This window comes from Mesoplodon bidens (assembly GCF_964165515.1).
Source record: "Mesoplodon bidens genome assembly, chromosome: 5".
NCBI lineage: Eukaryota > Metazoa > Chordata > Mammalia > Artiodactyla > Ziphiidae > Mesoplodon > Mesoplodon bidens.
The window spans coordinates 14,107,360-14,131,873 of record NC_138161.1 but is presented as its reverse complement, the minus strand read 5'-3'; the positions used below and the strand labels follow the sequence as shown (position 1 = coordinate 14,131,873).

Genomic DNA, 24,514 nt, shown 5'->3' with positions numbered 1-24,514 from the left:
CTTCTCTCTAGTTGTGGCATGGGGGTTCTCTCTCTCTAGTTGTGGCACATGGGCTCCAAGGTGTGTGGGCTCTGTAGTTGCGGCACGCAGGCTTAGCTGCCTGGTGGCATGTGGGATCTTAGTTCCCCGACCTGGGATCGAACCCACGTCCCCTGCATTGGAAGGCGGATTCTTTACCACTGGACCACCAGGGAAGTCCCCAGATTTCATATTTTAATGGTGATATTCAGCTGCAGTAGTTGCTTCTATTGAAAACTGATTTCAACCTTTGGTACTTAGCCAAAATGTGTATTAGGTGCATTTCCAAGATTCTACAGAAAACTTGCAGCACGGTGAACCTAATTGAAGTGTACAAAGGAAATGTAACTGTGGGTCATGTGAAGGATGCAATTTTTCTGAATTCCCAGTAAGTAATCTTCAGCTCAGGGAAAAAAAAAAAAAAAAAAAAAAAAAGACCTAGAGTTTATTCCAGATCAGTCCAGCACATTCAGGATATTTTTGAAGCATACAGCTACACTGCTTATTATGTGTCTGACTGTTTAGCGTTTTTGTTTATATTTTAGTTATTTTTACATTTGTGTACAAATCTTATAGAAGTATCTGTTAAAATCAAACATAAAAAAAGAAGAAATGAGAGTTTGTCAACTGAAAATTCAGGCCCACTTGACATCAAATGGTCATCCTGATATTGAGAAGACAAACCCAGGCAGTGAAGGAAGGGAACCACCGAGGCCCTTGAATTATCTTCTTTTATAAAGAAAAGTTCAAATAAGGGACTCTCTTTACTGAGTCAGCTAAAAGCATTCAAAATTACAAAGAGCCAAAACTCAGTTTTGAAACGCTCTTCCTGTTTATAGTGAATAAATTCCCCAAATGCAGAGGAATTAGATTTTAATGAAAGTCTCTGGTAGCATGTTCTTGCTCAATCGCATTTTGGCTAAACTAGCTTAACCCTTCCTAGAACCTAGAAATTCTGACACAGTGATCAACCCGATGGGGACCCAGTTACTGACTGCTCTTCAGATACAATCAGCTTTATTTTCCATCTTATAATCATAGTTTAGTTCCATTTTGCGGACACTAATGGATTTCACCATCTATCTCTTCTACACTTAGCCCAGTGGTTCTCCAGGTGTGGTCCCCGGAACCACAGCAGCAGCAGCAGCTCCTGGGAACTTGTTAAAAATGCAAATTCTTGAGGCTCCACTGGAAACCTACTGAATCAGAAACCCTAGGGGCGGGGCGAGCTTGTGTTTAACAAGGCTTCCGGGTGATTCTGATGCACGCTGAAGTTCGAGCACCACTGGCTCAGGCCATGGAAACCCCATCGTGTGTGTTACTCAAACATCCCCCAGGCTTCACCAGGGTGGTGGCCCTACAGATGTCTCAAACACATAGCTCCTCCACCCACCCATGTCCGTCACCCTCCTTGCAAATGGCAGAAACTGAGACTTTCTCCTTTCTTAGGTCTCTCTGGAAGTCTCAAAATCGGGTGGCCTCTCACAGGCAACCTCTATTCCAGCTCCTGTTCCACATCTCTCTAGAATGACAGAGGTTCCATGGTCCACTGTCACTCTGCACTGACTTCGTGCTACTCAGATCGGAGCACATTGGTCCTCCACCCATGGGCCACCATCACACCCCACCCTGAGCCCCCACGCCCTTGGGACACTGCTAACTCCCTCCTTCCTGCAATCACACCCCTGCCCCTCTCTCCATCTCTCTGGGAGCCTTGCTGCTCTCTCTGGGCCATAGGAAACATCTATCCCCCACCAGGCCTCCCTCATGAGTCAGGGAGCCCAGCTAGCTTCCTTTGGCTGAAAGCTATAAGCCTGGTCCCAGAAGCAAAGAGGGCCAACTAGTGGGGGGGTGAAGAGCTAAGAAGATTTTTTTTTTTAAGCAGGATTTACAAAGGCTGATGATTCCTATGAGAGAAATAGGAGATCCAAGTTTTCTCCAGCACTGCACAAGTCAAAGAAATGAGAGGAACATCCTATCCTGGAAATTGACTGAAGCAGAGTCTTTAGGGTGGACAGAAGGCAGCACTGGGGTTGCAGCTGTGAATGTGTGTATGTAAGAGAGACAGAGAGAAAAAGAGAAACAGAGAGAGAAACAGCAGTCCTAGTGAGTTCCCCCTGTCATTGGCAGGCAGATAAGTTACCCGATGGTCTCCTGTGTCTGATGGTAACTTACACAAAAGTGTGAAAGCAGCAGGAGTGTAAAACATTAAGGTCATCTCATCACTGGGAGATGTTACAAAGATCCCCTGAAAAACTTTAAACCGGGGACAATAACAAAAACCAGGTAAGTAGCTCACAAAATGACTGTATTCTGGTCCCTTAGATGGAGCCGTCCTTCAGGCTGGGGACTATTGCGAACCTCTCCCTGCCCCTGCAATATCAGTGCTGGCTCCCAGTTTTAAAAGCTTCCCCCCAGCACATAATGCCAAATATCCTCCAGAGGGAAACAGCATCCCACTGAAAATGAAACTCCTGAAATAATCCAAGAGCTAAGAGACGAGGAACAAGAAGCAGCTGTGGGTTAAATTTAAAATAATAAAAAAGCAGCAAATATTAAAAACTAGAGATTTTAAATAAAGGGGGACATCTTAAATGTCTCTGTCTAGATAAGGGTGGATAAAGAACAAACATTAGCAAAGTTTCTATAAGAAACCAGGGAGGAAATCTTTCAAGCTTTGGGGCCCGTTCATTGCATCAACTCTGCCCTATAAAGCGCAAAAGCAGCCGCTGAAATAAACAAATGGGCGTGGCCATGTTCCAATAAATTTTATTTACGAAAACAGGGGACAGGTCAGATTTGGCCTGCAGCCTATGGTTGGCCAGCTCCTGGGTATCAAATGTATGCATGTACGGTATGCAGAATTGGGAAGAAATTATATATATATTTATATATAAACATATTTTATTTATTTCTAATAAATATATTAGAAAGTATATTTCACCTGCTCTTTTCAAGAAAGAAGATGATAATCAATATAATAATATTCCTTCCTCAGATACTCCTGTGTCTAGATGGGAAGATCTCCCCTCACACACTAATTTGTGTCACTCATCTGCACTTTTCATTGTAGACTACATCATTCTCCCTTGCATCAAGTCCCTGTCTTTGTGCCCCTGAGAAAGGGATATTATAAAATGGATTATTATCCTGCTTCTTCAAAATAAGTAGATGAAATGTACTGTCTAGAGATGGCTAGTCCCCTCATCACGTGTGCTTATACTTGACACCAGGTCCAGACCTCAGTTTCAGGGAAGGTGCAGGCAAAGAACCTGCACACAGACAAACCAGGCATCATCTCCCTCCACAGGGTTCCTGCCTCTAAGTGAGATGGACACTGAATCCCAAAGTCATGAGCGTGACTTGGCTGGTCCCCCTGCAACACCAGCTGGGGTTACGTCACCTGCCCAAGTTCAACATCTGGAAATCCGCACAGTGACCCCGGTGGATGGATGGGAGTGGTGCTCAGGGAGCATTCTTCCAAGTTCATGGGGACTGCAAACAAGACACTGGGCAGATGGCAAAGGCCTAAAGGAAGAGTTATGATTTGGTTCCTCACCCCTGTACTTTATCCCACATCAGCAATCTCTCCAGAGCCAAGCCCCCAGGAGCCCATAGATTTGGCCACTCTGAAAGCACAAGAGAAGAAATTCCAGAGCCGCAGAGAAAAAACTCTGACAAGCCTCAAAAATGGTCACGATTTATTTGCTTTGTAACATTAGGACACACAATCTGAGAATACCAACGTGCAGGCTCCCTTGCTCATATGGATTTCCTTAACAGCCAGGGGAGCGGTTGAATGTCCGTAAGGAACATATAAATCTACCGCATATGTACACGACTGGCTCAGATGGTTTGCATCAGACTTAAAAGAGAAGTTGTCCTCTTTCTTCTCAAATCTAACAGTGAAGAATCCCAAAAGACATGAGAAGCTCTCAGAATGAATCAACCACAAACAGGAAACATTTCCTAACAGGACCAATTATGGATGGATGGAGGTGGGGGAAACAGCTCTTCCTATGTGTCTGGAGTGCAATCAATAAAATCATCCCAGGTCAGCCGAGGACCCTCCCCCGCCTCCTCCTTGTCTCTTGTCCAACTTGATGACTTCCAGAACTAGGATATAAAAAGTCTCTGCAGCAGGAAGGGATACCAACCAGAACAATAGGAGCCTCTGAACGACAGGTGTCTGCGCAGTTGGACCTGGACCACAGGAAAGAGAAATTCTCTCTTCTGTTGCCACCGGTGCAGATGGATGGAATCTGAGGCTCATTTCCTCAGCAGGCAAAGACCCAGGGAAGAGGAACTGGGAAAGGTCACGTCCAAACAAATCTATCAACCAAACTAAGAGAGTCCCGGAATGTGCAGGCGGACAGGCACCGCCCACGAGAGGAGAAAGCAAGCCCTGACTTGAAAGAGTCAACTTCTCTGAGGACCCTTCCTGCAAGTGGCCCGGAGAAAGCCCTACATGGTCAGCTGGTCAGACGGGTCCATGAAGGCAGGAAGCCCCGAGAAAAGGTGTAGCCCCTGAGAGATGGGGAATGTTCTCTGTGATTCTTCCAGCAATGAGCGACTCCCTCCACCTGTAAAACTAAAGCTCACATGACATTAGCACTGGATACAAAACACATGGGAGAGCCTCGGTTTTACAAGGTCTTCTAACCCTTCAGCCCCCAAAGAAAGAGAATCCCGTTCCATCTAAGATACCTTTGCAATGTGCTTAACGCAAGGCTGGGAATTTTTAGCGAAGTTAGCGAGAATTTATAGTAATATTCCAGTACTGATTATCTTATTAACAACATCAGTAATAATATTTGTGGCAGTCGCTGAAGCACATGTTCCTCCCAGAGAGGAAAACTGAGTCACCATTAAGCAAACCCGCTGAGTTAGAGAACAAATTACCTTCTGTAAGCACAGCCACTGAAGACAGCCTCTCAAAGTCCACACACCCATGTGTAAAAAACAGGAAGCATGTGCCCCTTCTCTCCCTCCATTTTCTAATTCAGGAATCAGGGATGTGGGTTGATCAATTACTGATGCTAGAAACCAATGCAACTAAAATGCACCACCCTGCCTGCTCCCGGGTTGCTTTTCCTGGTACCAAGACTTTTCTCTCCTCCATCATATGGTGTGACGATGGGACTGCCACTGCTTCTTCTGGGTTTACCATTCTCAGCATCTCCTCCATTTTCTTGATATTGCTTTCCTTTCAAGGGCCCTGGGACTGCATTTTACTGCCTAAGGAAGGGAATTTGGTCTTTTAAGCTCCTGAGTGATTTGGAGAGAATATTGGCTTCTGTTTCCGGCCATGACCCAATAGGATGCTTTCTTCACATCGTCTCTTCCACCCATCTCTTCCGTGTCTGGCTCTCAGCCACCACCCAGGTAAAGCTCATCTCTCACCTAGCTCCTAAGAGGCCTCCATCCAGACCTCCACCAGCCAACCGGCCTTCCCGATGGTACCCGAGGGATTTCTCTGAAAGACAGATGGTGGGTGTCATTCTCCCCTCCTGAATGACTCTCCGTGGGTTTTTATTTTCTGCTGGTACAATTTAAACTCCTTAGTGTTACCTTTAAAAAGCCCTCCACGGGCTTCCCTGGTGGCGCAGTGGTTGAGAGTCCGCCTGCCGATGCAGGGGATAAGGGTTCGTGCCCTGGTCTGGGAGGATCCCACATGCCACGGAGCGGCTGGGCCCGTGAGCCATGGCCACTGAGCCTGCGTGTCCGGAGCCTGTGCTCCGCAATGGGAGAGGCCACAACAGTGAGAGGCCCGTGTACCGCAAAAAAAAAAAAAAAAAAAAGGCCTCCACAACTCCCACTGAATTTTCCCATTTTCCTTCCACACAGGCCCTCACAAACCCCACCCACTAGCACCACAGGACGAGTCCTCCTCCTCCCCCATTGAGCCCTGCTGCCCTGGTGCTGCTCCCCCAGCCCTGCACGCCTTCCCCGCACCCTCACCCCCCAACACTTGCTCACCTTGTACTCACCCTGCAGGATCCACCTCAAGGGCTGTGCATCCCACAAAGTGATCTTTCGTCCCTCTGCCCCACTGTGTTACACTCTGACACAGATTAAGGCTCATGTTACAATCACTGATCATCACGTCTATCTTCTCCACAAATTATAAACTCCTTGATAGTCATCATCCCCAGGAGCCCCAGCACCAACTCTGCTGCTTCACACGCAGTAAACAATCAACAGATACAAACCAAACTAGGAAATGAGTAAATGCAACTAAAACACGGGGAAAGAGGCAAGAGTCTAAATGCACCCTCTGCTTCACCTTGGACCTGATCAGACCCACTGAAAACAGCTGCTTCGAGCAGTAAGGACTTTCATAGCTATCAGCCTGCCCCTGGGATTCATAAAGAGATGTGCTCATTCTATCTGAACCAAGGAGTACTAACCTTCTGTTGTTCTGCGAGGCCTAGATATTTTCCATTAAGCTGAGATAAACTCAGGGATTTATTTAATAGGCATCTCACCACCATCCCTCACTAATTAGGCAGTTAAATTCTACAAGCAGACTTAGCCTGAGAGAGTCTCACGGCTGGAACTACAGGGATCTTCCGACACTATCAGAACTTGGGAGACTATTTTGGGTCACCTGGTAGTGGCCTCTGAAGTGAATCAAAGTAACATTCAATATGACCCAAGCAAAGACCCTGATCTGGAGCTGAATCGCCACAAGTCACAGGAACAAAACACATGGTCTCTAATAGGGATTCTGCCGTAATAGGCAAGATATTCTCTTGCGGGCTTCCCTGGTGGCGCAGTGGTTGAGAGTCCGCCTGCTGATGCAGGGGACGCGGGTTCGTACCCCGGTCCAGGAGGATCCCACATGCCGCGGAGCGGCTGGGCCCGTGAGCCATGGCCACTGAGCCTGCGTGTCCGGAGCCTGTGCTCCGCAACGGGAGAGGCCACAACAGTGAGAGGCCCGCGTACCGCAAAAAAAAAAAAAAAAAAAAAAAGATATTCTCTTGCCATCAAGAAGGCAGAGAACAAGAGCATCCATTCCAGAACCTTCCCAGATCGGTCACACCTACAGTCCCCATGGGCATCACAGACACTGCAAACACTCTCAGCCACATTCTAACTACACAGTCAGAGATGCAAAGGATACATTCATGGTGGTTTTCAACAAGCTGACCTGGGATGACAGTCTCACTGAAAAGTAGACACGATGGAACCCACGCCTGAAGGTGTGGCGGGCACCCCACGTGGTTACCAGGGGAAAAGGGCTCCAGGCAGAGAGAACAGCCAGGACGGGGGCTTTGAGGCAGGGGTCTGCCTGGTACATCTGAGCCACAGCCAGAGTGGAGGAAGCAAGGGGGGAAGGCGGGGGGTAGCTCCTGCCGGACGGACACTAAAACCACTGTAAACACTTTGGTTTTGATGCTGACGGGTGGGGAGGGTGTCTGAAAAGCACAGGAAGGTTTTGAGCAGTGTGTCTGACCTAAAAGGTGCCCCCTGGCTACTGTCTGGGGACAGCTGGTGGAAGGGCAAGACAAAGAACAGAGGGGCCAATTCTGGAAAAGGCTCCACAGAATCCACGCACGGACCACACAGCAGCCGTCTTGAGTTAGGGTCGATGCACCTGCTACCAGCATGGATTTAAGAACATCCAGGGGTGTCCCCCTCACCTACCCCAGCAGCTCTGGACAGGAGCACCACGGCAGCCCTAACAAGGGAGAGCTCGTGACCCTGGATGAAAAAGACAGATTTCTGCAGCCCATCAGGCCCTCTCCGCGGCAGCTCGCAGCAGAAAGGCGAGCAATGAACTTAGTCCAGCATTAAACATGGGGAGTTAGAGAGGTCACCCCAAAGGACAAGGAAACCAAGACCGACCTTCTCGTGGTAGCTCCCCTGGAAACATGGAGAACACGCGCACCGCCAGGGAAGAAAGGCAGCCGTCCAACACCGACGGCTCAGGACTTCGCACAGTACTCGGTCTCAGAGAGCAGCCTTCAGAGCGAGGTGTGTGGCGGGGCCTCTCAGAGCTGGCCCTTCTTTTCCTGCCGCCAAACAAAAGAAAGGGGGGTCAGTGTTACACGCTCCGGTGGCTTTGAAGCCCAGCTGTGTCCCAGGCCTGCCGTCCCTCCACTGAGTCACAGACGAAGGTGCAAGCCAAGCGCCCTCTGCGCCCCTCCCTCGGTCTCCCCCAGGCACGGCTGATACCCCACAGCTTCCCAGCCAGGAACTCCCACCCTGCGACGAGCTCAGCGCTGGCCACGTCCAAGGCCTTGGGCGAGTCACTAAACACCTCTGGCCTCCCCTTTCTCCTCTCTACGATGAGAATTCAGTGAGATCATTCATGAAGGCACCCCTTACCTGGATGGCACTCAGGCATGGGGAATTATTCTTGGGATCATTATTGCATGTGTCCATGAATGCATGAGAAATTTATTTCTTGGAAGCAATGTAAAATAACGAAAAGGTTCACTGGTACCAGTAAGCAAGAGATGCATCATCATTAAACAACAAAGTGATGACAACAGGGTGGTGACACATTTTGTATAGTGATGGGCCATTTTAAACATGTATTTAAAGTAAAGAAGACCCACCTCGAGCAAAATGCCACCTTCCCCAAGAACCTGACCCTTCGTGAACAGATAAACCTCATCAGTACTTGCAAGGGAAACTGCTAAGATGAGCACATGTAGACATTGATATCACAGCAGTTCAAACACTCCTTCTGGACACGAATCAGCAGTAAAATACATTAGACGCATTTAAAGGTCACACCCTTGGACCCAGCACATCTGTATCTCGAATGTTTAATCTAGAGATATAATAAAAGATGCAAAGAGTTATACATAAGCCCCACAACGCAGAAAATCAAAAAGTGGAAAACGAAATGTTGAACCAGAAGAAACAAGTTAAAGTCGGCTACATCCTTATGAAAAACTACTATGGGGCTTCCCTGGGGGTGCAGTGGTTGAGAGTCCGCCTGCCGATGCAGGGGACACGGGTTCGTGCCCCGGTCCGGGAAGATCCCACATGCCGCGGAGCGGCTGGGCCCGTGAGCCATGGCCGCTGAGCCTGCGAGTCCGGAGCCTGTGCTCTGCAACGGGAGAGGCCACAACAGTGAGAGGCCCATGTACCAAAAAAAAAAAAAAAAAAAAAAAAATCTACTATGCAATTTTTAAAAGGGTGACTTTAGGAAAAACATCTATCAGGAAAGTTTGAGCTCCCTGAAAAAGTGGTAAATGGATTAGACTGGATTAGAAGCATACACTTGACTTTGTCACATAATAATACATCAGAGTACAGAAAACAGGCTTTGAAAGGAAAAAAAACTCCTTGGGGCCAAAAGCATGGTCCAGGCCAGTGAGATCAGCCACTCTGCCTGTGGACAGACCCAGGGGTCAGAGCCTCCCACTTTCCCGACACCCCTCTGGATGCTCCAAAAATCTCAAGGAATTGAGTGTGAAAAACAACTATTTCAAGAAGGCTTATTAAGGGATATTTGTGAAAGAATTTTCCAGCATCCTGTACGCAAGTCAACTTGAAGCCTCTGAAGGTAAATGAATTCAACATAGGTTCTCAGCAAAGAATGCAAGATTGTCCAAAATGTTGCACCAATTTAGAACTGAAGTGACCACCTGATTTGTTTTGTTGTCGTTACCGTTATCGGTGACGGTGGTTTTAGCCAAATCTATTCTTCTCAAATCTTTTCTCAACAACGTAGCATTGCCTTCAGAACTCACACTTCTGTGTAGTTAGTTAAATGGTGTCCCTGAAAATTCACCTCCACCTGGGTCTGTCCACGTAACTCCATAAAGGGATCTTATTTGGAAACAGGGTAGGGTCTTTGCAGATGTAATGAAGCTAAGATGAGGTCACACTGGATTAGAATGAGCCCTAAAGCCAACGACTGGCATTAAAAGAAGAGGAGACACACCGAGAATAAGGTCATGTGAAGACAGAGGCAGAAATTGGTTGGTGCAGCTACAAGTCGAGGAATGCTAGAGACAGCCGGAAACCACCAGAGGCCAAGAAGAGGCAAGGAAGGATTCGTTTCTAGAGCCTTCAGAAGAAGCATGACTCTGCCAACACCTAGATTTTGGACTCCTGGACTCCAGAAAGATGAGAGAATGAAATTCTGTTGTAAGCCACCAAGTTGGTGGTGATTTGTTAAGACAGCCCTCGTACACTAATACAGTGTACAAGCAGAAGTCCCAAAGACAAGAGAAGATAAACACACAAAGAAGGATTACTATGGATTGAATGTTTGTGTCCCCCCCAAATTCATATGTTGAAGCCCTAATCCCCAATGTGATGTTATCTGGAGGTGGGCCTTTTGGGGAGGTGATTAGGTCATAAGAGTGGAGTTCTCATGAATGGAATTAGTGCCCTTCTAAGAAGAGACGAGAGAATCTCTCTCTCTGCAGTCAGAGGATACAACAGAAGATGTCCCTCTACAAGCCAGGAAGATGACTCTCACCCGTGCCTTGATCTTGGACTTCCCAGTCTTCAGAACCGTGAGAAATAAATGTGTGTCATTTAAGTCTATGATGCCATTGTTAAAGCTGCTCAAGCTAACTAAGACAGGATTACCAAAAGGAAAGTGTGCTAAAGACACACATTACTTTACAGCTCCATCTCAGACTGGGTGTAGAGAGTAGGAGACAGTTAGGAAGAAAAGCTGAAAGATGTAAATAACATTAAGAGTTTATTAGCAGTTATCTTGTTTCTCAGACCAGTGGTTCCTAAGCATCTGTGTGCATAAGCATTACCGGGCAAGAGCATGAGAATGCAGACTCCTGAGCCCTCCCATCCCAGACCCTGATGCAATCGATAGTATGTTTTTAACAAGTCCCCTCATGTTCTGACAAAGCTGGATTCCTGCTCACACTTAGAAAGACTCTGCTGGGGGTTCAACATGTACATATCACAGAAACATCCTCTTTGGAGAGCCCATCTACGCACCTCTCCAGCCTGGTCTCTCAGGTCCCTCTCCAGCAATCCCAGAGCACGTGACCCCTTCATGCCTGAGCTCACACCATCCATGACTGCTGCCAGGAATGTCCTGAACCTCCTTTGCACCCGCCTTTGCCTGGCTACTCCTGCACTCATCAGCACAGGTCTGACTGCCTCCAAGAAATCTCCCTGACCATGAACGGGCCACTCACTCATTCATTCACCATCTCTCGAGAGCCTACGAAGAACCAGTGTTCTTGGTACCCAGAAAGATGAGCTCCACAGAATTGATATTCTTGTAGGTAAAGACACAATAAACACACATGTAGTGGCTAGGAGCTGGACTCTGGAGCCAGATTGCCTGGCCTTGAATCCTGGGACAAGCTCTACCCACCACAGTTGCCAGGATTCACTGAGTTGATACTTGTAAGAGTGCAATAAAAGATCATTACTACTCAATAAACAAGATAAATTCAGATTCCCATACATACAATAATAAGCAGAGTACCATGATAGAGTAACCTAGTACTCTACCATGGGGTGGACATCATGCAGTATGGGAGGATTATTTAGGGTAGACTTTTTTTTTAAAAAGATTTATTTTTTTGATGTGGACCATTTTGTTTGTTTGTTTGTTTTGTTTTTGCGGTACGCGGGCCTCTCACTGCTGTGGCCTCTCCCCGTTGGGGAGCACAGGCTCTGGACGCGCAGGCCCAGCGGCCATGGCTCACGGGCCCAGCCGCTCCGCGGCATGTGGGATCCTTCTGGACCGGGACACGAACCCATGTCCCCTGCATTGGCAGGCGGACTCTCAACCACTGCGCCACCAGGGAAGCCCTGATGTGGACCATTTTTAAAGTCTTTATTGAATTTGTCACAATATTGCTTCTGGTTTTCTTATGTTTTGGTTTTTTGGCCATGAGGCATGTGAGATCTTAGCTCCGTGACCAGGGATCGAACCCACACCCGCTGCATTGGAAGGTGAAGTCTAACCACTGGACCACCAGGAAGTCCCTAGAGTAGACCTTGAAGGAGCTGTGTCATGAGGCTTGGCCAGTCTCAGGGATCCGGCACTTTAGTTCCCCGGTGACAAAATCTCAGATGTCAGAGAGCTGTTATCCAGCATCTCTGCATGCAACATGCCCCTTGGCAAGGACTTATCTATTCTCGTCATAAAGATTTGAGCGAGACAGTCCTTCAAGCAGCTCTTAGAGCAGGGGGGCTGACGGACGGAGGCACAGCAAGAGAAGAACAAGGCAGATACTCCTGGTGGCTGTGACCAACCGTGATCAGCCTCAGGTCCATTTGATGCCATCCTTTGGGAACCCACAGAAATTATAAAAGATGCTACAGGTGAATAAGAGTTCCACAGGCCCAGGTAAAAGCAAGGACGACAACGTTAATTACCAATGCCAGTGCAACTGCACGGTATCCACATGCTGGGGAGGCCTGCTGACAATATGAACTCTACGTCTGCAACCATGGGCTACTTCCCTGATTACCGTGTAGGGTACTCCAGGGTGGGGATGCATCTATCTTTGAATGCACACAAACTAGAGCTAGCGGCATATAATAAATGTAGTGTTGGATGAATAAAGGAACGAATCTACAAATGGTCCTGGGTAATAATACATCAAAACATAACACTAGGGCTTCCCTGGTGGCGCAGTGGTTGAGAGTCCGCCTGCCGATGCAGGGGACATCGGTTCGTGCCCCGGTCTGGGAAGATCCCACATGCCGTGGAGGGGCTGGGCCCATGAGCCATGGCCGCTGAGCCTGCACGTCCAGAGCCTGTGCTCCGCAACGGGAGAGGCCACAACAGTGAGAGGCCCGTGTATCTCAAAAAAAACAAAAAACAAAAAACATAACACTATATATACCTGAAACTAATATAATACTGTAAATCAACTTTATTTCGGTTAAAACATATACACCATGATGGTTAGATTGCCTGGAAATGGTAATGGCTGGATCTTGCAGGCCACAACATTTTTGATCATCTTGTAGGACCCCAGATACCAAGGTAAGTGATGTTTGATGAAATAGGCCCTAAAGCTATGATGGTCTGGTCCATGATCTCACATCTATTTACCAGGCATGACAGGTACTATCCATAAATGGCAGCTCATAGCATCCATTTCCACCTATAAGTTTAGACCGAGAAAAACCTGATACCCTGCAGCTGCTGGCACCATCCAACTCCTTCCTGCCTTTCTCCCAACTTCTTATGTTTCTATGTCCCAGTGAATCTAAATGAACTGCCTGATCATTTATTGCTTTAAAAAGTTCTGACGCCTTCAGCACTGACACTTCGAAGGAACCAGCTCCCTCCAGAAGACGGTGGTGCCTTCTAGAAAAGCCTCTAGGGGATATGTCACCTCCACTCCTACTCACGGTGAGTCATAATTAGGAGGGGAATGCTGAGGGTACCCAGAATTAAAGGATGTGAATCTGAGATCTGTAGGATAAAGCTTCTAACCTTTGCTTTAAGATACTTCACAACCCTCCCTGCCTCCATCCTGTAGCTGGTCCCCATGCTGTGGCCACAACAGGCTCCTTGATGCTCCATCCCTGATGAACACACTGAGTATCTTTACACTTTTGCTCGTGACCTCTGTTCAGAAGTTCCTTTCCCTCCGCACACATGGTGGCTTCCTAAGACATTTTATTCATCTGTCAAAATCCCAATCAGGCATCATCGCTGCTCCCTAAAGATTCCCTTGAATGCTTCAGGGAGATCCACCCATGTTCCAGTACCCACAGTCCAGACTGTGGGACAGCCACCAGCATGGGCTGTCTGCCCTATGACAGGGTGAGCTCCTCAAGGACACGAACAGGGTCTCACTTTTTACCACATCATCATCGCCAACAGAGTCACTTAATAGACACCGATTGGAGGGATGTCCCAGTGTGAGATCTGTGGACAGCAAGCATCCTGAGGATGTGGCCAGTAAGTCAGAGCTCCCCTCACCTCTGCCCATTATACACTTTCAAAGCACCCAGTTTCTCCATTATAGAAATCAGCACTTTGTGATTAATATCTAGGTAGAAATTCACTTAATGTCCATCTCCCCCACAAGACAGAGAGCTCTTCAGAGCCAAGGGGATGTGTCTGGTATTTACTGCTCTATCTCTCGGCCCCAGCCCTACATCTGGCTCTTGGCATTAAGGCAAATCAAATGGTGATAAACGAACCCCTCACATGTGAGATCAGTTGACACCTTGGAAAGTTAGACACGAACCTTGCAAACATTATGCTGAGTTAAAGAAGCCAGTCACAAAAGGCCACAAATTTATGATCCCATTTATATGAAACATCCAGAAATAGGCAAGTCCATAGAGACAGAAAGTAGATTAATGATTGTCTAGGGTGGAGTAAGGGGGAGGTCTGGAGGGAAATTGGCAGTGACTTTTGATGGGTATAAGGTCTCTTCTGAAATTGACTGTGGTGATCATTGCACAACCCTGCGAATATGCCAAAAATCACTGGCTTGTACACTTACATGGTGAATCACATGGTATATGAATTATATCTCAATAAAGCTGTTCAAAAAAAAGTTATACACGGTCTGCTGTTCAGGATACTCAAAGATTAAGTCAGCTCAAGAAGGGTAAATGGTATCATCAGGAGAAACCATGGAAATCTTTAGAAGACATATAATTTTTAATAGATGCAGATTTTATTTTATTTAGTATCCTATAACTAGAACTTAAGAGAATGCTTGAAAGCATCTCAATTTCTTATTTTTAAAGTACTGGAAGCTGAGATGCAGAAGTTCAGTGATTTGTCTAAGGTCTTACATCCAGTTTGTAGTAGCTTAAGGTTCAATCACAGTAGCATCACTTACAACAGTCAAAAGATGGAAGCAACCCAAGTATCCATGGACAGGTGACTGGTTAAACAAAATGCGATATATATATATTCAAGAGGATATTATTCAGCCTTAGAAAGGAAGGAATCCCTGCCACATGCTACAACATGAATGAAACTTGAGACATTATGCTAAGCAAAAGAAGCCACACACAAAAGAACAAATACTGTATGATTCCACTTGTATGAGGGACCTAGGATAACTGAATTCATAGCAATAGAAAGTAGAATGGTGGTTGCCAGGGGCTGGGGGGGGCGAAGAATAGGGAACTGTGGTTTAATGGGTACAGTTTCAGTTTTGCAAGACAGAAAGAGTTCTACAAATTGATTACACAACAATGTGAACATACTACTGACCTGTACAGTTCGAAATGGTTAAAATGATGAATTTCGTGTTACATGTATTTTATCACAATTTACAATAATTTTTTTAAAAGAGAGAGAGAGGGCTTCCCTGGTGGCGCGGTGGTTAAGAATCTGCCTGCCAGTGCAGGGGACACAGGTTCGTGCCCCGGTCCGGGAGGATCCCACATGCCGCAGAGCGGCTGGGCCCGTGAGCCATGGCCGCTGAGCCTGCGCGTCCAGAGCCTGTGCTCCGCAACGCGAGAGGCCACAGCAGTGAGAGATCCGCGTACCGCAAAAAAAAAAAAAAGGCGAATCACGTTCTGCTCTGTCAGACTTCACTGATAGAGAAATGAGAGTCAGTTTCTCCAAGGGACTGCTTCCAAGGAATTTCAAGAATTTAAACAAATCTCAGCAGCACTGATCAGTACACAGATCAATAAAATAGAGGCCACTCCACAGGTGTGAGTGTTCCCAGAACAAAGTCCTGCCAGAAGGTAAGTGGATGGCTGCAAAAGGTAGCCAGTGATGGGGTCGGAGCAGGTCAGCCAGCTTTCTCCAGGACAGAGCTTCTCAGACTGAACTGAGCATAGAATCAACCAGCGATCTTGTGAAAATGCAGGCTCTGGTTTGCCTGGGTGAGGCCTGAGAATCTGTATTTCTAACAGGCTCCCAGATGATGCAGGTGCGATGCTGGTCCCAGGAACCACTCTTTGCCCCTTTGAGTGGCCAGGGTAGAGATGAAACTCCACACCACATTCCTCTCCCCAAATGAGAAGCTATCTTTGTGGGCTGGAGGCTCCACGGAATCATTCCATCTTGAGTGGAACTAAGCACATCATCACAAGCCAATACATTTCAGCTACTTTTAGCTTGAGTTAGAAAACATACATACTCAAATTTTATGGTTTATGAAAATGTAAGTTTGATTGATATTAAAACTGGGTCAGGGGTTGACTGCTTGATTCTGGGGGGCCGGGAGTTGGGGGAACCAACTGTGATCCATTCTTTAAAGGGAATATTAAATATGACTTAAAACTCAGAAGTTGGTGGAATTTGGTCTAATATCTGATTCACAAACTTGTTCAAGTCCCTTGGCAAAACATACTGGCAAAAGCCACAACACAGACAAAGCCCAAACATTCTGCTCTACAAAGAGTCATAGACAACACGGTTTTTTAACCTTGGTCTTCATGAAGTTTTGGTTTTCATGCCAGTTCCTCGTAGAAATTAACAAGGAAGGAAAGTCATCTGCATAGTAACAAGAGGTTTGTAAGGGCTGGAGCCTGCAATCAACAGGACAGATGTTACAGAGGAAAAGACAGAGCCAAGAGAAATGAAAATGACAGATTAGGTTTTTAGGGTTAGAGGTCATCAATTAAAATTAAAAGTATTAGGGAGGGGAAAAAAACTTTTTAAAAAGAGAAAGCAAATAATTGGCTCCTTGCAATCAAAAACTATCCCAAAATACTCTACAGAAACTGAGATGTGACCACAGAGAACTTTACAACTTTACACCAAACGAGCTTCTAACTTTCAGTGCACTTGCTAATACCCGTTCCTATATCCATGTCAACTAATTAGCCCTCTCATTTTATTGCTGTGGCAATTACTATGTCCCCAGAATAAGAGAGGATGGTTTACCTATTACTCACAAGATCTACTAAGTGATTCTCTCAAGATTCAAAGCATGTAACTTCCACCTGTCTTTACTTGTTCCCAAGTTGATTTAATTTAAACAAACAAACAAACAGAAAACTTCACCTAAAGGACACGAATAAACAACTCAAATGAATACCTCAAGATGTTACAGGAGAAAGAATACAGTGCTCAGTATTAGCCACTATGCAGTAAGAGATTTTTCATGCTCTCTCCTGGTGGCGCCACTGGTACAATGTTTTTGTGTAAACACGTAAGACTCTACAATGTTTAGATTCCTTGACCTAATAAATCCCTCTTCTGAGGATCTATCCTCAAGAAATGATCCAAAATTTAGAAAAAGCGCCAGATGGAAATAAAGACATCCTCTGCAGTATTTAGTCACACTAGAATACGAAATCGACATGAACGTGGGGGGGTTTGTACTGTCGTTGTAGCTCAACAAGAACTACATTTCCCAGAATCCCCTCGCCTAGGCAGTACTGGTTTAGGATAGGCCATGAGGGGAGTTCACCCAGCATCTGAAAGCACAAGTGGAGAAGCAGATGGGGTCACGGTGGTGAGCTCCTTACGGTGCGGCAGTGGGGACAGCTCCTGCGCCAGACACATGTGCAGCTCCAAGGGCAGGGGCAGGGCGTCTTCTGCAAGTCACCCTGAGTCATCAAGGTGAGAGGTCGTGAGAGGCTTGGGCTTCCACGTGTCCTGGCTCTCCCCGCTCCACCTGCGGCTGTTCTTCCTGACGTGTCCAGCCAAGCGCAGAGACAGCAGCCGTCCACAGACTTCTTGCAGCTCCCACGAGTCCACGGGGTCAACTTCCCATGAGAAATCCCACTTCCACACCCCTCACTATGATGGTTAACTTTATGTGCCTACATGACTAGCCTAAGGGATGCCCAGACCGTTAGCAAAACATTATTTCTGGGTGTGTCTGCAAAGGGTGTTTCTGGATGAGATTTGCATTTAAATCAGTAGACTGAGTGAAAAATGATCACCCTCACTAATGTGGGTGGGCATCATCCAATTCACTGGGGGCCTGAGTAGACCAGAATGGGGGAGGAAGGGTGAATTTGCTCTCTGGCCTAGGACATTCATCTTCTCCTGCCCTCAGACACTGGCACTCCTGGTTCTCAGGCCTTCATACTGGGACCAGCACTTACACCATCAGCTCCCCTAGTTCTCAGGCCTTCAGATTCTGATTCAATCACACAACTGGCTTTCTTGGGTCTCCAGCTTGCAGACAGCAGGCAGGATCATGAGACTTCTCAGCAGTCATAATTGCATGAACCAATTCCTGTAATAAATCTCAACATCTCAGAGAGAGAGAGACGTAGGTAGACTCTATTGGTTTCTTCGGTTTCTCTGGAGAACCCTGACTAATATACTCACCAAACCCTAACTGATACATAAACAATGCATGCAAATGAGATTCAAGTAAACTTCAGTATAGCACTCCACAGAATGTTAAACACTTGTTAAAACAGATATTTACAAAGTATTTAAGGACATTTGCAACACAACCATTTTTCCCATTAAATGAGGAGAAATGTCAAGCTAGAAATTAAATTTATTTATTATACATACTATAAATAATAAACACAAGACAAAGAGAAAAAAAGGGGTGGGATGGGGAGGGCGGGAGGGAGGGAGATGCATGAGGGAAGGGATGTGGGAACAGATGTATATGTATAACTGATTCACTTTGTTATAAAGCAGAAACTAATTTTAAAAAAAGCTAAAAAATAAATAAAAATTTTAAAAAATTTTTTAAAAAGAGAAAAAAAAGACTCCATCAAAGTACAACTGAAAGGTAAACAGTTCAATCTAGGTTGAACTAGAAATTAGCTTTTGTTTCTTTCTTCTGGTATTTTGTAATTTTTAAATTTTCTATAAGTTTTCTCTATTTTTTAATAAATTTTTTAAATTTATTTATTTATTTATGGCTGCCTTGGGTCTGTTGTTGCACGTGGGCTTTCTCTAGTTGCAGCGAGCAGGTGCTACTCTTCGTTGCAGTGCGTGGGCTTCTCATTGGGGTGGCTTCTCTTGTTGTGGAGCATGGGCTCTAGGTGTGCAGGCTTCAGTAGTTGCAGCATGCAGGCTCTGTTGAGGCCCGGGGGCCCTAGAGCACATGGGCTTCAGTAGTTGCGGCACGTGGGCTCAGTAGTTGTGGCTCGCGGGCTCTAAAGCTCAGGCTCAGTAATTGCGGCAGCACACAGGCTCAGTTGCTCTGCGGCATGTGGGATCTTCCCGGACCAGGGCTCAAACCCGTGTCCCCTGTATTGGCAGGCGATTCTTAACCACTGAGCCACCAAGGAAGTCCCTCTATTTTTGTTTAGAATTAAAATTATTTAAGACTGTGGAGAAGCTAAAGACCCAAAATAGCCAAAGTAATATTGAATGAGAAGAACAAAGTTGGAGGATTGACACTACCCAACTTCAAGACTTTCTACAAAGTTATGGTAATCAAGACAGTGTGGTATTGGCAAAAGATACACAAATAGATCATTGGAGCAAAATAGAGAGCCGAGAAACAGATCTGAATAAATAGAGTGAACTGATCTTTGACAAAGGAGAAAAGGAAATACAACAGAGAAAATACAGTCTTTTCAACAAATGGTGCTGGAACAACTGGACATCCACATGTAAAAAGAAGAATCTAGAAACAGACCTTATGCCCTTTACAAAAATCAACTCAAAATGGATCACAGACCTAAATGTAAAATGTAAAACTATAAAACTAAAACATGAAACCATAGAAGATACCATAGAAGAAAACCTAGATGACCCTGGCTCTGGTAATGATTTTTTAGATACAACACCAGAAGCACGATCCATGAAAGAAATAACTGATAAGCTGGATTTCATTAAAATTAAAAACTTCTCCTCTGCAAAAGACAGTAACAAGAGAATGAGAAGGCAAGTCACAAACTGGAAGAAAACATTTGCAAAAGACACTTCTGATAAACGACTGTTATCTAAAATATACAAACAACTCTTAAAACTCAACAATAAGAACACAAACAACCCAATTAAAACAATGGGCCAGGGCTTCCCTGGTGGCGCAGTGGTTGAGAGTCCACCTTCTGATGCAGGGGACACGGGTTCGTTCCCCGGTCTGGGAGGATCCCACATGCCGCGAAGCGGCTGGGCCTGTGAGCCATGGCCACTGAGCCTGTGCGTCCGGAGCCTGTGCTCTGCAACGGGAGAGGCCACAACAGTGAGAGGCCCGCGTATCAAAAAAAAAAAAGGGCCAAAGGGCCAAAGACACCTCACCAAAGAAGATACACGGATGGAAAATCAGGGTATGAAGAGATGCTCCACATCAGACGTGATCAGAGAAATGCAAACCAGAACAACAGTGAGATACCACTACACACCTATTTGAATGGCCGAAATCCAGAACACTGACAGCAGCAAATGCTGACAAGGATGTGGAGCAACAGCAACTCTGATTCATTGTTGGTGGGAACGCAAAATGGTACAGCCACTTTGGGAGACAATTTGGTGGTTTCTTACAAAATTAAACATACTCTTACCATACAATCCATTAACCACATTCCTTGGTATTTACCCAAAGGAGTTAAAAACTTACATCCACACAAAAACCTGCACACAGGTATCAATAGCAGTTTTATTCATAACTGTCAAAACTTAGAAACAACCAAGATGTCCTTCAGTAGGGGAATGGACAAACTGTGGTACATCCAGACAATGGAATATTATTTGATTCTATAAAGAAATGAGCTGGACTTTCCTGGTGGCGCAGTGGTTAAGAATCCACCTGCCAATGCAGGGGACATGGCTTCGATTCCTGGTTCGGGAAGACCCACATGCTGTGTAACAACTAAGCCTGTGCGCCACAACTACTGAGCCTGTGCTCTAGAGCCCGCATGCCACAACTACTGAGCCCACGTGCCTAGAGCCCGTGCTCCGCAACAAGAGACGCCACCACGATGAGAAGTCCGCACACCACATTGAGGAGAAGCCCCAGCTCGCTGCAACTAGAGAAAGCCCGTGTGCAGCAACTAAGACCCAACGCAGCCAAAAAAAATAGTAAAATAAAATAAAAACAAGAAGAAAAGAAATGAGCTATCCAGCCACGAAAAGACATGGAGGAACCTTAAATGCTATCACTAAATCAAAGAAGCCAATCTGAGAAGGCTATATACCATATGGTTCCAACTATACAACATTCTGGAAAAGGCAAAACTATGGAGATAGTAAAGGAATCACTGGTTGCCAGGAGCTTGGGGGAGGGAGGCAGGATAATTAGAGGATTTTTAGGACAGTGAAACTATTCTGTATGATAATTACAATGGTAAATACAAGTCATTATAAATTTGTTCAAACCCGTAAAATGTACAAGACCAAGAGTGAACCCTAACATAAACTAGATAATGATATATCAGTGTAGGTTCACCAGTTGTAACATATGTACCACTCTGGTTGTGAATGTAGATGAAAGGGAGGGTATGCATGTGTGGAGGCCAAGGGGTACATGGGAAATCTCTGTACCCTCTGTTCAATATTACTATAAACCTAAAACTGCTGTAAAAAAATAGTCTATTAATTTTTTTTAATTCTTTAAGATTATAAATAGTAAAAATTAAGTTCTGAATTCTTTACATTTTTCCTCCTTTAATCTCAGCTTAGGTTTTGAATACATCACAAAAACTTCTTTTCTAATTTAGAAAACGCTCTGTTTTTTTGTGTATGTCCAACAAAATTGCAAACCTGATATTATTTCACTTCACTGCTAAAAACCGTTCGGTTATTTTCCAGGAGAAAAGCCAAACTTCTCAGCAGGATCTGGCCACTGATCTCGCCAACTTAGCTCATCTTATGACCCTGATATAAGAATAATAGTAATAAGAACAACATAATGACAATAATAATTGTGATCCCCAGAGGCGACCAAGTCCTTTGACTGCTGTGTACATTCCACCCCGCATTTATTTATTTATTTATTTATTTATTTATTTATTTTTGGCTGCGTTGGGTCTTCATTTCTGCGTGTGGGCTTTTCTCTAGTTGCGGCAAGCGGGTGCTACTCTTCCTCGTGGTGCGTGGGCTTCTCATTGCGGTGGCTTCCCTTGCTGAAGAGCATGGCTCTAGGCGTGCAGGCTTCAGCACTTGTGACACATGGGCTCAGTAGCTGTGGCTCGCAGGCTCTAGAGCACAGGCTCAGTAGTTGTGGCGCATGGGCTTAGCTGCTCCGCGGCATGTGGGGCTTGAACCCATGTCCCCTGCATTGGCAGGCGGATTCTTAACCACTGGACCACCAGGGAAGTCCGATTGTTCTGTACTTTTGCATGTGGTTCTCTTGACTTGAAATACTCTCCTTCTCGCCCTTATTCGTCTGAAGAACAACCACTCACCAGTTAAGATTTAACTTGAACTTCATTCATCTGAAGACCTACCTGACTCTCCAAAGGCATCAACTACATCTATCCAATTACTCCCTGATAAACTCAACATGTGTTCAGCAGCTACAACCAGACTGTGTTGAGTCTCTCTCCAGCTGGAGGGGTTGTGAAAATTCACATTGGTAGGCCACACCCCCAGAGTGTCCGATTCAGTAGGTCTGGGGTAGGGCTCAGGAATGCAGATTTCTAACAATTTCCCAGATGATGCTGATGCTGCTGGTCTGGGGACCACGTGTGATAAAGGCTGAGCTAGGACTATGAGACCCTTAAACGTGGGGACTATGTTTTATTCATTCTTGCACCTCAAAGGCCCAAGAACAGTGCCTGGCACTTAGCAGGTGTTCAGAATTAGCTAGAAATATCTTTACTTATTTTACTTTAAAAAAGAAAATCCTGATACAGAGAACAAACTAATGGTTACCAGTGGAGACAGGGAAGTGGAGAGGGGCAATATAGGGGTAGGAGAGAAAGGGGAACAAACTATCAAGTATTAAATAAGCTACCAGGATCTATTGTACAACATGGGGAATACAGTCAACATTTTATGATAACTATAAGTGGAGTATAACCTTTAAACGTTGTGAATCGCTATATTGTACACCTGTAACTTATATAAATAATAACATACATCAACTATACTTCATAAAAATAAATAAATACAGTCCTTTCGCCCACACATGGCTAACCTCACTAACGTGCAATATAACATGATGTGCAGTTACATGGGATGTGATGACTATTTTCTTGTTTATACCTTTGTAAAATCTGGAAACCTTAATAAGTATGGGGTAAAAATGTCAAAAATCCAAGATCTTTGTTCCACACACTCTTTGTGAAAAGCTCTCCATGTTTTACATAACCATTGTAATTTCTCTGTTGCTCCAGGCGACGGGAAATAAAGTCAGAAACAGGAGGAGATGGACGGAGAATACTTGGCTGCTCTTTTGCTCCCAACTTCTCAGTGGTAAAAGCCTAGACCACTTTCCCTTCAGTGTTGTTCATTCTGCCTCTCCTCTTCTACCCGCACAATGATAGGGTGGAGTGGCAATGCTAAACCCAGGAGCAGTACCTGGGTCATCTGACCTTCAAGGCTTATACATTACCTTCCTGGTAACAGAGATCATCACCTCCCCAGACACACCATCAAGCCAGTTTGTGAGAAAGTTATAGGAATCCAGACAAGAGAAGAAGCAATTCCACACGTCAAGGCTGGGAAGATGTCCCAACATGCATGATTTGGGAGGGGAAGGCACAGGGAGAAAGATTCTCCAGGGAAACAGTGGAAGCAAACACACAAGAGGTGTAAAATACACGACACGTCCCAGCAACGGCAAGAGCCCTACAATGGAAACATAACGTGTGATGGAGACAGACCTGGAAGAGAACCTGGGGTCTTGAACACCACATCATAAAGATGGGTCTGTAATGTGTAGGCAGTAACTCCTGTCAAAGGGGAGTGACAATGATCAGACCTACACGTTGGGGAACAACTCTGGTGGCTGAGTGAACGATAAGGAGGCACTGGGGGAGATGTGCTCTGCGTTACTGATACTCAGAGCAATGCCAGGTGAACCTGCAAAGGAAACATGAAACAAACAACAATTTATGTATAGGTATGTCTTGATCCAAGAGGGAAGTAAAGGCCTTTTATATTCTCTTTCCATTCTATCGCTCACCTCATTTCAAAAACGACTTAAGGCAGGTAAATAAATAATTGGAGTAATAAGTACCAGAGAAACTGAAAGCCAGACCTCTTCAGAGCAAGGGAGCCAGGTAAGTGTTCGGAGATTTGATCCTGATCTTTAAAAGATAAGAAAGCCTTCACTAGGATGAGCAGTGCCATTTATAGCTACTGGTTATCATGAGGGCCTCTGTAGAAGAGCTCAATTTACCACGCTCTTTAAAAGCCAAAATCTTCCGAAATGCACTTTAATCCCAAATTAACAACATTCCGGTGATTAGACTGAGCAAACCAGGTAGAAAGAGAATGAAGACAAACACATCAGTTATGTCATGGATGATGACAACCTCTGAAAACAGATCAAGTAATTTGATATCTATTTCAACTGCAATTATGTTTTACAGTCCATACTTTAAGTCCGAAAAGATGACAATCACTACCAAATTTTGGAAACTCAAGGCTTTCTTTAAGAACAATTTCTCAAAACACACCAAGAAGAGGCAGCAAATTAAAAAAAAAAAAAAGAAAAAGGAATTGATCCCCTGAGGGCTGAGAAGAGGGATTTTAATTACGCTTTAAGATGAGGATGATAAT

General features: G+C 45.3%; 1 protein-coding gene across 1 annotated transcript in view; it reads right to left on the bottom strand.

Annotated features, from left to right (window-relative positions):
• TIAM1 (TIAM Rac1 associated GEF 1) overlaps window positions 1-24,514 on the bottom strand; it is a gene marked incomplete at its 5' end in the record, with an annotated part of 524,442 nt that overhangs the window by 266,523 nt on the left and 233,405 nt on the right. Inside the window, one exon of the mRNA XM_081234975.1 lies at window positions 7,870-8,036. The remainder of the gene's footprint in view (window positions 1-7,869; window positions 8,037-24,514) is intronic.